At 33.0% G+C, this 12500-nt stretch overlaps 1 long non-coding RNA gene across 3 annotated transcripts in view; it reads right to left on the bottom strand.

The window, feature by feature from the left end:
• The window catches only part of LOC137630131 (uncharacterized), a 1005382-nt gene extending 998788 nt beyond the window's left edge, over positions 1–6594 (bottom strand). For all 3 annotated transcript variants that reach the window (XR_011041666.1, XR_011041667.1, XR_011041665.1), the window contains exon 1: positions 5408–6594. This is a non-coding gene — a long non-coding RNA (uncharacterized lncRNA). The remainder of the gene's footprint in view (positions 1–5407) is intronic.
• Positions 6595–12500: the final 5906 nt, after the last annotated feature.

Genomic DNA, 12500 nt, shown 5'->3' with positions numbered 1-12500 from the left:
TTACGAACAGAATTGTTTCGTCTATCTGCCTTCCTTTTAAATCACTAAAAAAACAACGCTATATACCTCTTGATTAACTGCAGAATCATGGAGGACAACCGCCTCCACCCCAACTTCCCTCCCTCGCAGTAAAATCTCCGTAACCATAGTCATTTCATAAACCTACACAGAAGATTCGACCCATCAGAAGCTAATCGAACCCCTATACAAAACAATACAAGCACACACATATACAAGATTACATGGTTATTTTGTAGAATGTGGCATGAAGTTGCAAAACCTGAAGAAATAGGAGATGAGTTGGTAAAAAAAAAAAAAAAAAAAAAAAAAAAAAAAAAAAAAAAAGACCCGACTGATTGCAATAATTAGAGGCATAACACTTCTTGTCAGTTGTTATGAAAATATATAGTAGGCTTATTCTTATGAGACTGGAGAGAAGATTGGTGAAAAGCTGAGAGATGAACAAGCAGGATTTAGAAAATGTAGAAGTTGCACTGACCAAATTTTCATTTTGAGACATGTTGCACAGCAATGCGTAGAATATAGAAATCCCCATTTTGGTGGCGTTTGTGGACTATGAAAAAGTTTTTTATATTGTGCACCGGCCAATTTTGGAGTCTTATCAAATGAATTTACAGTGGAGTACTCCAAGGGAATGTGTTGTCACCTATATTGTTTACCCTCCTCAACGATTTTGTAATGCGTAGAACTGATGGAGATGGTAGAGAAGGATTGGACTGGATTGGTGATAGAAATTTAGCAGACCAAGATTGTGCTGATGATGCTGCTCTTGTTAGCAAAACACCACAAGATTTGCAATGCTTGCTTACTAGAATGCATGAAATATCACACGATGTTGGGCTGGAGATAATAGAAGAAAGACACGGATGATAACAGAGTATACAATGGAAGATGAAATATCATTGGAAGGAGAAAGTATTAATGAGGTAGAATCATTTCAATATTTAGGAACTATGATCTCCAATACAGGGTCATTAGAAGTGGAGTTTAATGAAATATTGAAAAAATCAAATCAGACAATGGCTAGGTTAAGTAAAACTTGGAAATGAAAATCGCCTGAAATTACATATAAAAATCAGACTTTATATCAGTTTAGTGAGATCGGTGTTATTGTATGGACATGAGTCATGGTAAGGAAATAAAACAATCTCCAATTGATTTGGTAGATTTGAGAACAAAGCCCTCAGAAGGATATTGGGAGTTAAATGGCAGGACAGGATTAGAAATGAAACTATAAGAGATATTACTCGACTGCCATATATGGATGAGATCATGATGAGGGGTAGATGGAGATGGTTTGGGCATGCTCTTAGCACTCCCCAAGAGAGATTAGTTCACCAAACGTTCAGCTGGGCTCCACAAAGGACTAGAAGAGTTGGAAGACCAAGGCCTACGTGCTTGAGGACTATAAAGCCCGAAGTAGGAGATGGTGAATGGAAGTATGGCATTAAAAGCTCAAAATAGAGACGACTGGCGAAATCTAACAGAGGCCCTTTGCGTCGGTAGGCGTAGATGATACTGAGAGAGAGAGAGAGAGAGAGAGAGAGAGAGAGAGAGAGAGAGAGAGAGAGAGAGAGAGAGAGAGAGAGAGAGAGAGAGAGATTTAAGCATGTCGACAAAGAATTAATTTTCAAATTGCTAAAATTGCATTAATAATGGACAGTATTATCTCTTATGTTCATTTCGATAGGACACTCAATATATCAAAATTAAACGTTTTAAGAAACGACATGATAAAGTCATTTTTTTCTGTACAGTTTGGATGTCGATAATATAATTTGCACGTGTCTATTCTTAAATTCTTACTTTGCATAACGTAGTTATATACTACATGCAGTTATTGTTCTTTCTTGTTTCTCTTCGCTTTTCTTACTCTTATCTATTATATCTAAGCACAGATTTCGTTTCAACCGAATCACTTCCTCTATCATAATTTTCATAATCAAATCGTCTACTGCCCATGATGTCTTACAGGTTTTAAAAGGTCACTCGTGAGCGGTAGTGGCATGGATGAGTACATAATCACAAAATCCTAAGAAACCCACCATATATAATACTCTCCACACACGCGAGGACCAGGCAATGGCTACTGAGGACTCAGCAGGTAGACCTATAGGTTCTAACGTACCTTCAACCCATAGATCTTTGTGAAAACTTTTCAGAGAATCGAGGGAGCCAATCTATTATCTTTATAATCCCCACCACCTATAACATCTTAACTCATCTTAATTACAATCAACAAAGTTAGACATAATAACTGTAAATAAAAGCGATATCCTAAGAAAAGTTTTTCGTCATGTACACTCGTCAAAAATGACATGATTTACAATTTCCCTCGCGTGCTGTTTGATAATTGTTCGAGGCCTGTTCATAGGCTATTGACCAGAAAGAGTCATTTTTATGGTTTCATGGGAGGGAGAAATGCAAGGGATAAACGTTTGCGGTTTGGCTGGAGGTGAAAAAAAAAATGGTTTTGGAACTCCCAATGTGAACGGAAATATTTTTGTCAATATATGATAAGTTTATATCAAACTGCTAACCAAAATGATAGTGCTATTACCATTCGGTGATAAGAGAACCTCTAGAAGTATTTCTTTGTCTTTGAAGGTTGATCTCTTACAATGTACGAGGCACTGGTAAAGAAAGAAAGAAAGAAAAAGGATCTTTTAACTGTTATTTTGAATTGACCAACTCATGCCCCTCCATGTCTCAGCGGCCGCGAAAAATCCAGAATATAAACTGGAATTAAGTCGGCTTGAATCAACGACAACAATAGCAGCAGCCGTAAAGTAATTGGGTTATCGGTCGCTCATTCGGAGGAAGTTGTCAACCTCGCAGGGAAAGGGCAACAAAGAGACATGTTCAAGACCCAGCAACCCATTGCTGCCTAATCGGTTTCCCGTGTAATTACGACTCGGGTAATTGAACACCCCCATTCACCGAATAAGAAAACCTGCATTCTTTCAAACTGCGATTTTACGTAAGCCAGGGGCAAAATTGACCTAATCTGAAGCATTAAACTCGAAATTCTATGGTGGTTGACAGTCTCCATTGTTAAAAGGTGGGTGGACAATTACCAGATTCAGTTTACACAACAGACATAGTGATTTTACTGTTGACACAGCCAGAATGGTGTTTTGCAGCTGATATAACAGACATAACAGTTAGGAGACATGCATTATAACAATGAATTAAATTTCTTTTGTTAATTCTTGACCCCCGGACAATGTCCTGAACTCGAGTTGTGCATGGTTTATATCAATGGTTGTTAGTGACATTCTTTTTCTGTTTGTTCTTGATTCCAACACTGACGATCGGAAACAGCATTGTTTGCACTCCCGGACGAATACACTGTATGGTAACAATTGCATATATATATATATATATATATATATATATATATATATATATATATATATATATATATATATATATATATATATCACACACCATGTCAGTACTTGTGATCCCATACAGACATGCACGGGCAGACACATTACAATTCGTATGTATGTATGCATGTATCTTATATATATAGTATGTATGTGAATATGCATTTGTATAAATATTACTCATATATACCATATATAAATATATATCTATATAAAACATATGTATAAATATACATTCATGTATTCATATAAACAAAATATACATACATATATATATATATATATATATATATATATATATATATATATATATATATATATATATATATATATAACCCATCTTAACTATGATGGTACAATACAATAGACAAAGGAGGATAAACTCATAATCCTTGATTTCCGAATAATTTTGAACACGTTCTATTAAACCTACTACTACTAAGGTTTAAAAACGATAGCGTGGGGTACAACTTCTTTCCCACCGTTAGGTCTAAACCTACATTATTGGGTCGATTGACTGATGAGCCCTCCCCAATGCCTTATGTCAAAGACATCCCTTCCACCAAACCTCTTCTCTCCATATCATCCTTCACCTTATCACGCCATCTAATTCTTTAATGGCCCCCCCACCCCCATCTCCCCAAGCCCTCCTCACTTCCTCCCCACCATCCATCCTCAACATGTGCCCACGTGGAACACCAAATAATTTTCGGTTGTCAAAGGAAAGTGGAAAAAATAAACTTTCCTCTACCATTTCAAATCATACGAATTAACAACAAATAGTAACACAAATATATATATATATATATATATATATATATATATATATATATATATATATATATATATATATATATATATAAAACAGCTGTTTATAATATATATATATATATATATATATATATATATATATATATAAAACAGCTGTTTATAATATATATATATATATATATATATATATATATATATATATATATATATATATATATATATATATATATATATATATATATATATATATATATATACGGTATATAGAGTATGATAGAAAGAAACTTAAAATACTGTATGCAACAAAAATGAATTTGTTACAATGGGATCGAACCCTAGATTCTGTAAATGAAGGACAAGATAGTCAACAATCATGGTATCATAACCAAAGTAGTCGGAATCGAAGTATCACTTTACCAAGCAGGTTTGTAAGATAGTGGTCTCAGTGACCCTATGTGTAACCGCTGCTGGCATGGTTGGTAGTTACTTTGCTTTTCATTAGAAGTTGCTAAGATTAGATCCTTATGTGATATATATATATATATATATATATATATATATATATATATATATATATATATATATATATATATATACACACAAATAAATACATACATACATACATATATATATATATATATATATATATATATATATATATATATATATATATATATATATATATATATATATATATATATATATATATATAAATAAAATAGAAGTATTGCGCACCACATGTACACATACGCGTCCCTGCTCTCATGTTCACATCAAACATGTAGAACACATAATAAAGTGATTAGTCGGTTTCCAAGGTAGCAAGAAAATCTTTACTCTGCAGTATAAAAATAATGAACTCTTGCGCAAGCATCACCACACTGTGTTAGCGAAATGTAACAACAATAAATTAGAATAATGCAAATTTCCATTCATCCTAGCAACATTCATGCCATGAACTTTAACGTGTTTCTGAACGAACAAAAAATCGAACAACTCAAATCGCCTAATTCCACTCTCACTCAAATTATACAAAGCATTATATTACAAGGAAAACATTCTGACAAAATTTTGCCGCGTGCAATGCTAATCAAATCGTATATAATCGTTACTCGTTTAAATGCTGGGAGGCAATACTCTAACCATGAATGTATAAAAGAAAAAAAAACACGTGTACACCATAATACCATTTAAACAATACAAAATCAAAGGCGAACACTCACCACTGGGCCTCCGTGTCGTCCGTCTAAAAACTTGGAGATGTGAAAATTGCGTGGTGCGGGAAAAAAGATCATGCTCTCTTCAAGAAGTGTTTTGTGGAACAAAGGTTTCGGGTAATTGGGCTTGAGCAGGTTACTTTGCAAGCCTATTGTGAGGCATTTAAGTTAAGTGGACATAATTCATGAAAACTTGCTCCCTACTTAAAGGATGACTTCGTCGTAAATTTTCTTTGGCTGCTATTAGAGCAGCGTACTTCACCATAGGCCTAGGCTCAACACATTTTTGGATAATTGCCTTTGCGTTTCTGTCGTTATGCGTAGCCGTTATAGCACACATGTTATAACAATTTAAATTCATTCAAGCATGCTGATTCACTCTTGTAAATGTTCGAGCTACCTCGGTTGGTTATCAAACATTCACGTCAGGTCACTTGGTTTGAGTATATACACGAATTAGGAGACTGGTTTCCACGTTAACCTGTATTAGTCACACTTATTTCATCTAACTTTCTTTAAACTGTTACAAACTGAAGAGGTAGAGATAGACGAGAACATTTTTTTGACCAAAACACTAGGCTTTAACTGCTGTATCAGGACAGTGGGCTTAACACATCAGGCTTGCTGGCCGAGACTTACACGTAAAATTTCTCACACACTGGATGGTTCTTCACAATACCACTTCCAAAATTTCGCAACGTAAATATGTAGTTATAAGCAGTCTACCCTATCTTAGTATTTTTTATATATGAACTTAAAGGTTTACTGTTACTAATGGTTGAAGATATGACTGCCGCTCACTCTTCACGATTTGGTTTCTAGTCTCCCAATCGAATAGGGCTGTACTATTTAGTTGAAATAGTTCTATTCAACTTTAAAATGATTGCAATTGAGTAATATCAAGGAAGGTATTTTTGTTAAGTCAGTTCATCCGTTTACAGCATCAGGAGAGTTATCTATAACCTAACCTACCATTCTTGGCCGAGGTTGAAAGAGCTCTTGGCACATGGGACGGACATACTCGTAAAAAAGGTTATACAAAGCTCCGGTAATGCAATATTTTACTCTTGATTGTCACTATAATGTACATACAAACCGACTATACATTGAAACTGATAAGCGTACACGTTAAACACTGAAAAATCACAAAAACATAGAAACTAAGACGGTAGTACGAAACTTAAAACTCGACGGTGTACCTGCTTTGTTTATGTTTCCAATCGCGCTATCTGTTGGCGGTTCAATGAACTACTTTATCAAAGAGTTGCCAGATACCTATTTATATGCACCCCAATGCGTTCTTTAACTGTTCCATAATATGCGTTCACATATTAGATATTTTTTATGATGTCTTTCTTAAAATTCAAACTGATTTCAATTTTTACATAAAATAGTCAGTTTAAAAATATCGCAAGCATTAACGAAACTTATCAAAGCCTTAGCAGTTTCAAGAGAAAATGAAACAACGGAGGTCTGAATGTTAAGCAAATGTGTGGACGATATTAGCAAGAAATGTGTAGATGCTTCCGGTATTGACGACCATAACAATTGGGACGACATATTACATTTAACAGTTTTTTATTCAAACGTTAGAGACAATGGTTAAAATGGATATATTGAGCCCATACAAAAATAACAAATGTTTTCCACTGCTTTGGTTAACAAATACTGTCCTTTGAAGTTAGTAGGAATGCATTAAGAGCATACCATTTAACATGAACAGATATTACGTAGTGTGTATATATATATATATATATATATATATATATATATATATATATATATATATATATATATATATATATATATATATATATACAGTATAATGAGGATATGAATTGGAGATACGAAGGGAATAATTTGATTGATAAACCTGAAGCTAATGAAGATCTTGATGTTCTATGAACGAATTCAGTGTGTTTGAAGTCGAAGCTATAATTAAAAAACTCAAGAGATGTAGAGTCCCAGGATACGATGGAATAACTGCTGAGATGAAACTAGCTGAAAATTTAGTGACCCCCGGAATACTTACAAGACTATTTTGTAGAAAATAGCATAAAAAGGAAAAAAAAATATGAATGGGAGTAAGGAGTTTTTCGCAAAAATGGCAAAAAGATAGACCTGACTGATTGCAACAATTAAAGAGGGACCACTCTTACGTCAGTTATGAAAATATATAGTATGCTTATTCTAAAGAGACTAGAGAGAAAGATTGATGAAAAGTTGAAAGATGAACAAGCAGCATTTCTAAAATGTAGAAGTAATACTGACCAAATTTTTATTATGAGACATGCTATACAGCAATGCGTAGCATATAGAAATCCACTGTTGATGGCATTTGTGAACCAAGGAAAAGCCTTTGATAGTATGCACCGGCCAATTTTGTGGAGAGTCCTGCGTTATTATGGAATTCCTCTTAAACACGTGAATTTCATCAAACCTGTTCATGAGCATAGCAGGTGTAAAGTTAATATTAATGGAGTCCTATCAAATGAATTTCCAATGAACAGCGGAGTACTCCATGGGAAGGTGCTGTTACCTATGTTGTTTATCCTCCTCATGGATTTTGTAATGCGTAGAACAGTCGGAGATGGTGGGGAAGTATTGGACTGGATTGGTAAAAGGAAATTAGCACACCTAGAGTACGCTGATGATGCTGTCCTTATTAGCAGAACACCACAGAGATGATGAGAATGGAGTATGTAATGGAAGATAATATTATTAAAATGAGAAAGGAATAATGAGGTGGAGTCATATAAGTATCTAGGAACTATGATCCCCAATACAGGGTCTTCAGAATTAGAGTTTAGTGAAAGATTGAAAAAATCAAATCAGACAATGGCTAGATTAAGTAAAATTTGGAAACCAAACCGCCTGAAATTACAAGTAAAAATCGGACTATATATCAGTTTAGTGAGATTGGTGTTACTATATGGAAATGAGTCATGGTATGGTAATGAAACAATCTTCAATAGATTTAGTAGATTTGAGATCAAAACCCTGAAAAGGATATTGGGAGTTAAATGGCAGGACAGGATTAGAAATGAAAGTATAAGAGATTACTCGAGGCCATATTTGGATGAGATCACGATGAGGGGTAGATGGAGATGGTTTGGGCATGCTCTTCGCACCCCCCAAGAGAGATTAGTTCACCAAACTTTTCGCTGGGCTCCACAAGGCAATAGAAGAGTTTGAAGACCCAGGCCTACATAGCTGAGGACTATGAAGAAGGAAGTAGGAGATGATGAATAGAGAAGCATTGAATTGAAAGCTCAAAATAAAGACGACTGGTGAAATCCATACCGAGGGCCTTTGCCACGATAAGTGTGGGAGGAGATGATGATGACGATGATATATATAATATATATATATATATATATATATATATATATATATATATATATATATATATATATATATATATATATATATATATATATATATATATATGTCCCAAGCCTTGTATGAAAAATATGTAGACGCATATGTGTTTTATACAGTGAGATCAATAACCTTTTTAAGGTTATTGTTGTGCGAGATCGCTGATCTCTATATAAGTGACGTATCTTAGGTCTGATAGGTCACTTGTCTGAGGCCATTTGATAAGAGGATAATTCCATCACAGTGCAGATTTCCACAAATCTGGTTGTTTCAGCATATTGAAAGAGCAACATTGTATGACTTGCTCAGAAGTAGTGGCAGTGCCACTAGAGCCCTCACAAAAACAATATGAAACTCGCGTGTGAATAAAGTGAAAAAAACTCATGTTCCGATGTGTCATTATCCGTCGACATACATACATACATACATATATATATATATATATATATATATATATATATATATATATATATATATATAACAGATGTAACATTCCTTAGCACGGAGATAACTTAATATATGTTAGTCTACATAAGAAAAATAAAAATGCCTATATGTAGAAATGCTCTACAGTTTCGTCCGCCAATGGACCTCTACTTGGAGCATTTATGCAAAATAATTAACGCTCCCTATGTAGACTACCATATATTATATATATATATATATATATATATATATATATATATATATATATATATATATATATATATATATATATATATATATATATATATATGTGTGTATGTATGTAAGTGTATGTGTGTGTAAGAAAATATTAACCACAATGGCATTTAATATCGAATTCTACTTTTGGGAATGTATATCCACTGAAAATTCATTTATGATAACAGCTTCTGACTGGGCAAAGATTCGAATCTAAGCCTCTTAGACAATACAATGCTTGCAGGGAATCCAACCAGCCATGCTACCAGGAGAGCTATGTTTATTACGTCTTCAACTTAAAATAATCCCATCTCCAGCATTATAGCTTATTAGTGAGTTTCCAACGTGATTATTTATGATGAATACATATCACTAACACTCGTGATTTTAATTAATGTAAATATGAACCACAATGACATTTAATATCTAATTCTACCTATGCAAACGTATATTCACTGGATATTCATTAAAATCACGATTTTTAGTGATATATATATATATATATATATATATATATATAATATATATATATATATATATATATATATAATATATAATATATATATATATATATATATAAATATATAAATATATATATATATATATATATATATATATATATATATATATATATATATATACATAAATACATATACATACATACATAAATACATATATTTATACATATATACATAATTATATATATATATATATATATAAAACATCAACAATATATATATATATATATATATATATATATATATATATATATATATATATATATATATATATATATAACATCAACAAATAATACAAATAACCTTAACAGGTACAATATACTTTTCAAAATCAGAAAACAATTGGCAGTTATGAAAAATATGTATATCCAACATTAAATACAAAAGATATGTTTTGAATTAATTACATGAATTTGTAATTATAGTGTAAAATACAGTAAAATTATTTGGCATTCAATTCCCGGCTTATCTGAAATATTAGAATTTCCATACATATTGGGACTTACTAATATGTAGATATTGGATCTTTCTAACATGTAAATATAAGAGATAAGAACGAACAAGGCAAGGGCACATTCTCCTCCACATATAACCCGCCTCTCTCTCTCTCTCTCTCTCTCTCTCTCTCTCTCTCTCTCTCTCTCTCTCTCTCTCTCTCTCTCTCTCATCTGAACGTATTAAAGGTTGATCACTGAATTGTAAGGAGGCATGTGGAAATTTATAACATCACCTAAATTTGCTTTTGAGAACCGGGGACTTTCAGCCAGCTAGTGTGAGAGATTTTCCCAGCCTCCACTTTTCCGATATTGCATTCCACTGATAAGTAAACTGGTTTTGTTCTTGATCTGAATAAATCACGGCTTTGTCTTCATATCTTTAAGATATATAGACACTTTTTACTACAGTTGACACCTCATTTTATTCATAATTACATTTATTTATTTTCTAAAAGTTTCTCAAGTATAGCATAAAGTAGGACTTGAAAGTGATAAAGTAGGAATTCCAATAACATACTCCCATCATACCACGGTAATTTTCTTCTGATCTTCAGAAAACGAGATAACTGCGGCATATTCTTTAGTCAGTTGATGTTCTATCATTTCTTACGAACTAAACTTCTACAAAACTTCTGAAATACATCCATTACTAATCAGATATATGTGAAAAGCAACATGGTGTAAATATATCACAATATTTGTTGTCATATATAAATATATACTGTATATATATGTATGTATGTATATACATATATATATATATATATATATATATATATATATATATATATATATATATATATATATATATATATATATATACGGGAGTTTGATTCCACCCCAAGTCCGATAGTTTCTAGTGATATCTGCAACATCTCGTTCTTATGTGCTAGGGATGGGGAGGTTTAGTAAAGCATATAGGTCTCACTACTGAGTCATCAGCAGCCATTGCCTGACCCTCCCTGGTCCTTGTTTAGGTGGAGAGGGGCTTCGGTATTGATCATATGCATATATGTCGGCATCTAGGAATATTCTCCTGTTCCTTGCCTCTGTCACTCATGGGCAAGATTTAAACCAAACCACCTAAACACTCTCAAATCCATATATATACAGAACATACAGTACATTTTTATTATTTGATGTCCTATATACTATTCTCTAATTTGGATTTTGTTAATTTTGACTTTAAAAACAAATAATATTCATACAAAGCCAGATCTATGAACCATAATAGTGTTACCTTTCAATAATGACAACTCCATACATTAAAGGCAAAAACTGGAATAAATGGATTTTACTCCTGCAAAAATGTATCACACTCCAATGCAATTTTTCATTATGCATAAGCAGGATCTACAATGTATCACTCCTATAAACAGGAACTAATCAATTCGTTTTAAAGTTTATCATAAGTGAGAAACGTGGAGATAACTCTGAGGTGTGTTACAAATACAATATTTTTGTAATACACACACTTTCAAAATGAGCCTCGATTATCTATTCATTTATAAATCAAGTAAATAATTCATTCAACACACCGTATTTTAAGAGACAAATACCCCAACTGAAAACGACCACGATCTCATTTGTAGAGCATCAAATTTCCCCACGCCATGGCAGTAAGGGACGTGAGGGCATCTCATGACCATGAACCCTTGAAGTGAACTTTTTTGGGACAAAATTGTTAAATATTAGGGCGAATATAAACAATGAACAGCAATGTTGTCTCTTCAACTTTAGAAATGGACCAATTGTCCCTGATTTATACCAAATGAGCAACACAACACTCCAGAAATAAGCTTGGCTTGCATGTGCTGGAGTATCACGATGAGGTCCCTAATTTGGGGCAAGCAGCATACCAAAAATACCTAACTTATTTAATGGGGTCGTTCTTTTGCAATTGCCTCATTGATACCGACAACACAGCTCCACAAGCGACAGACTCGATGTTTACGCGTGCTGTGATTAAAAAAAAAAATATAAAATAATTAGGTACCAAACGATTTCAGAATTTTCATCCACATTTAGAAGGTCAAAACA

Source organism: Palaemon carinicauda, chromosome 38 (assembly GCF_036898095.1).
Source record: "Palaemon carinicauda isolate YSFRI2023 chromosome 38, ASM3689809v2, whole genome shotgun sequence".
Taxonomy (NCBI): domain Eukaryota; kingdom Metazoa; phylum Arthropoda; class Malacostraca; order Decapoda; family Palaemonidae; genus Palaemon; species Palaemon carinicauda.
Note: the sequence above shows the minus strand (reverse complement) of the source record. Positions and strands in the feature narration are given on the sequence as shown.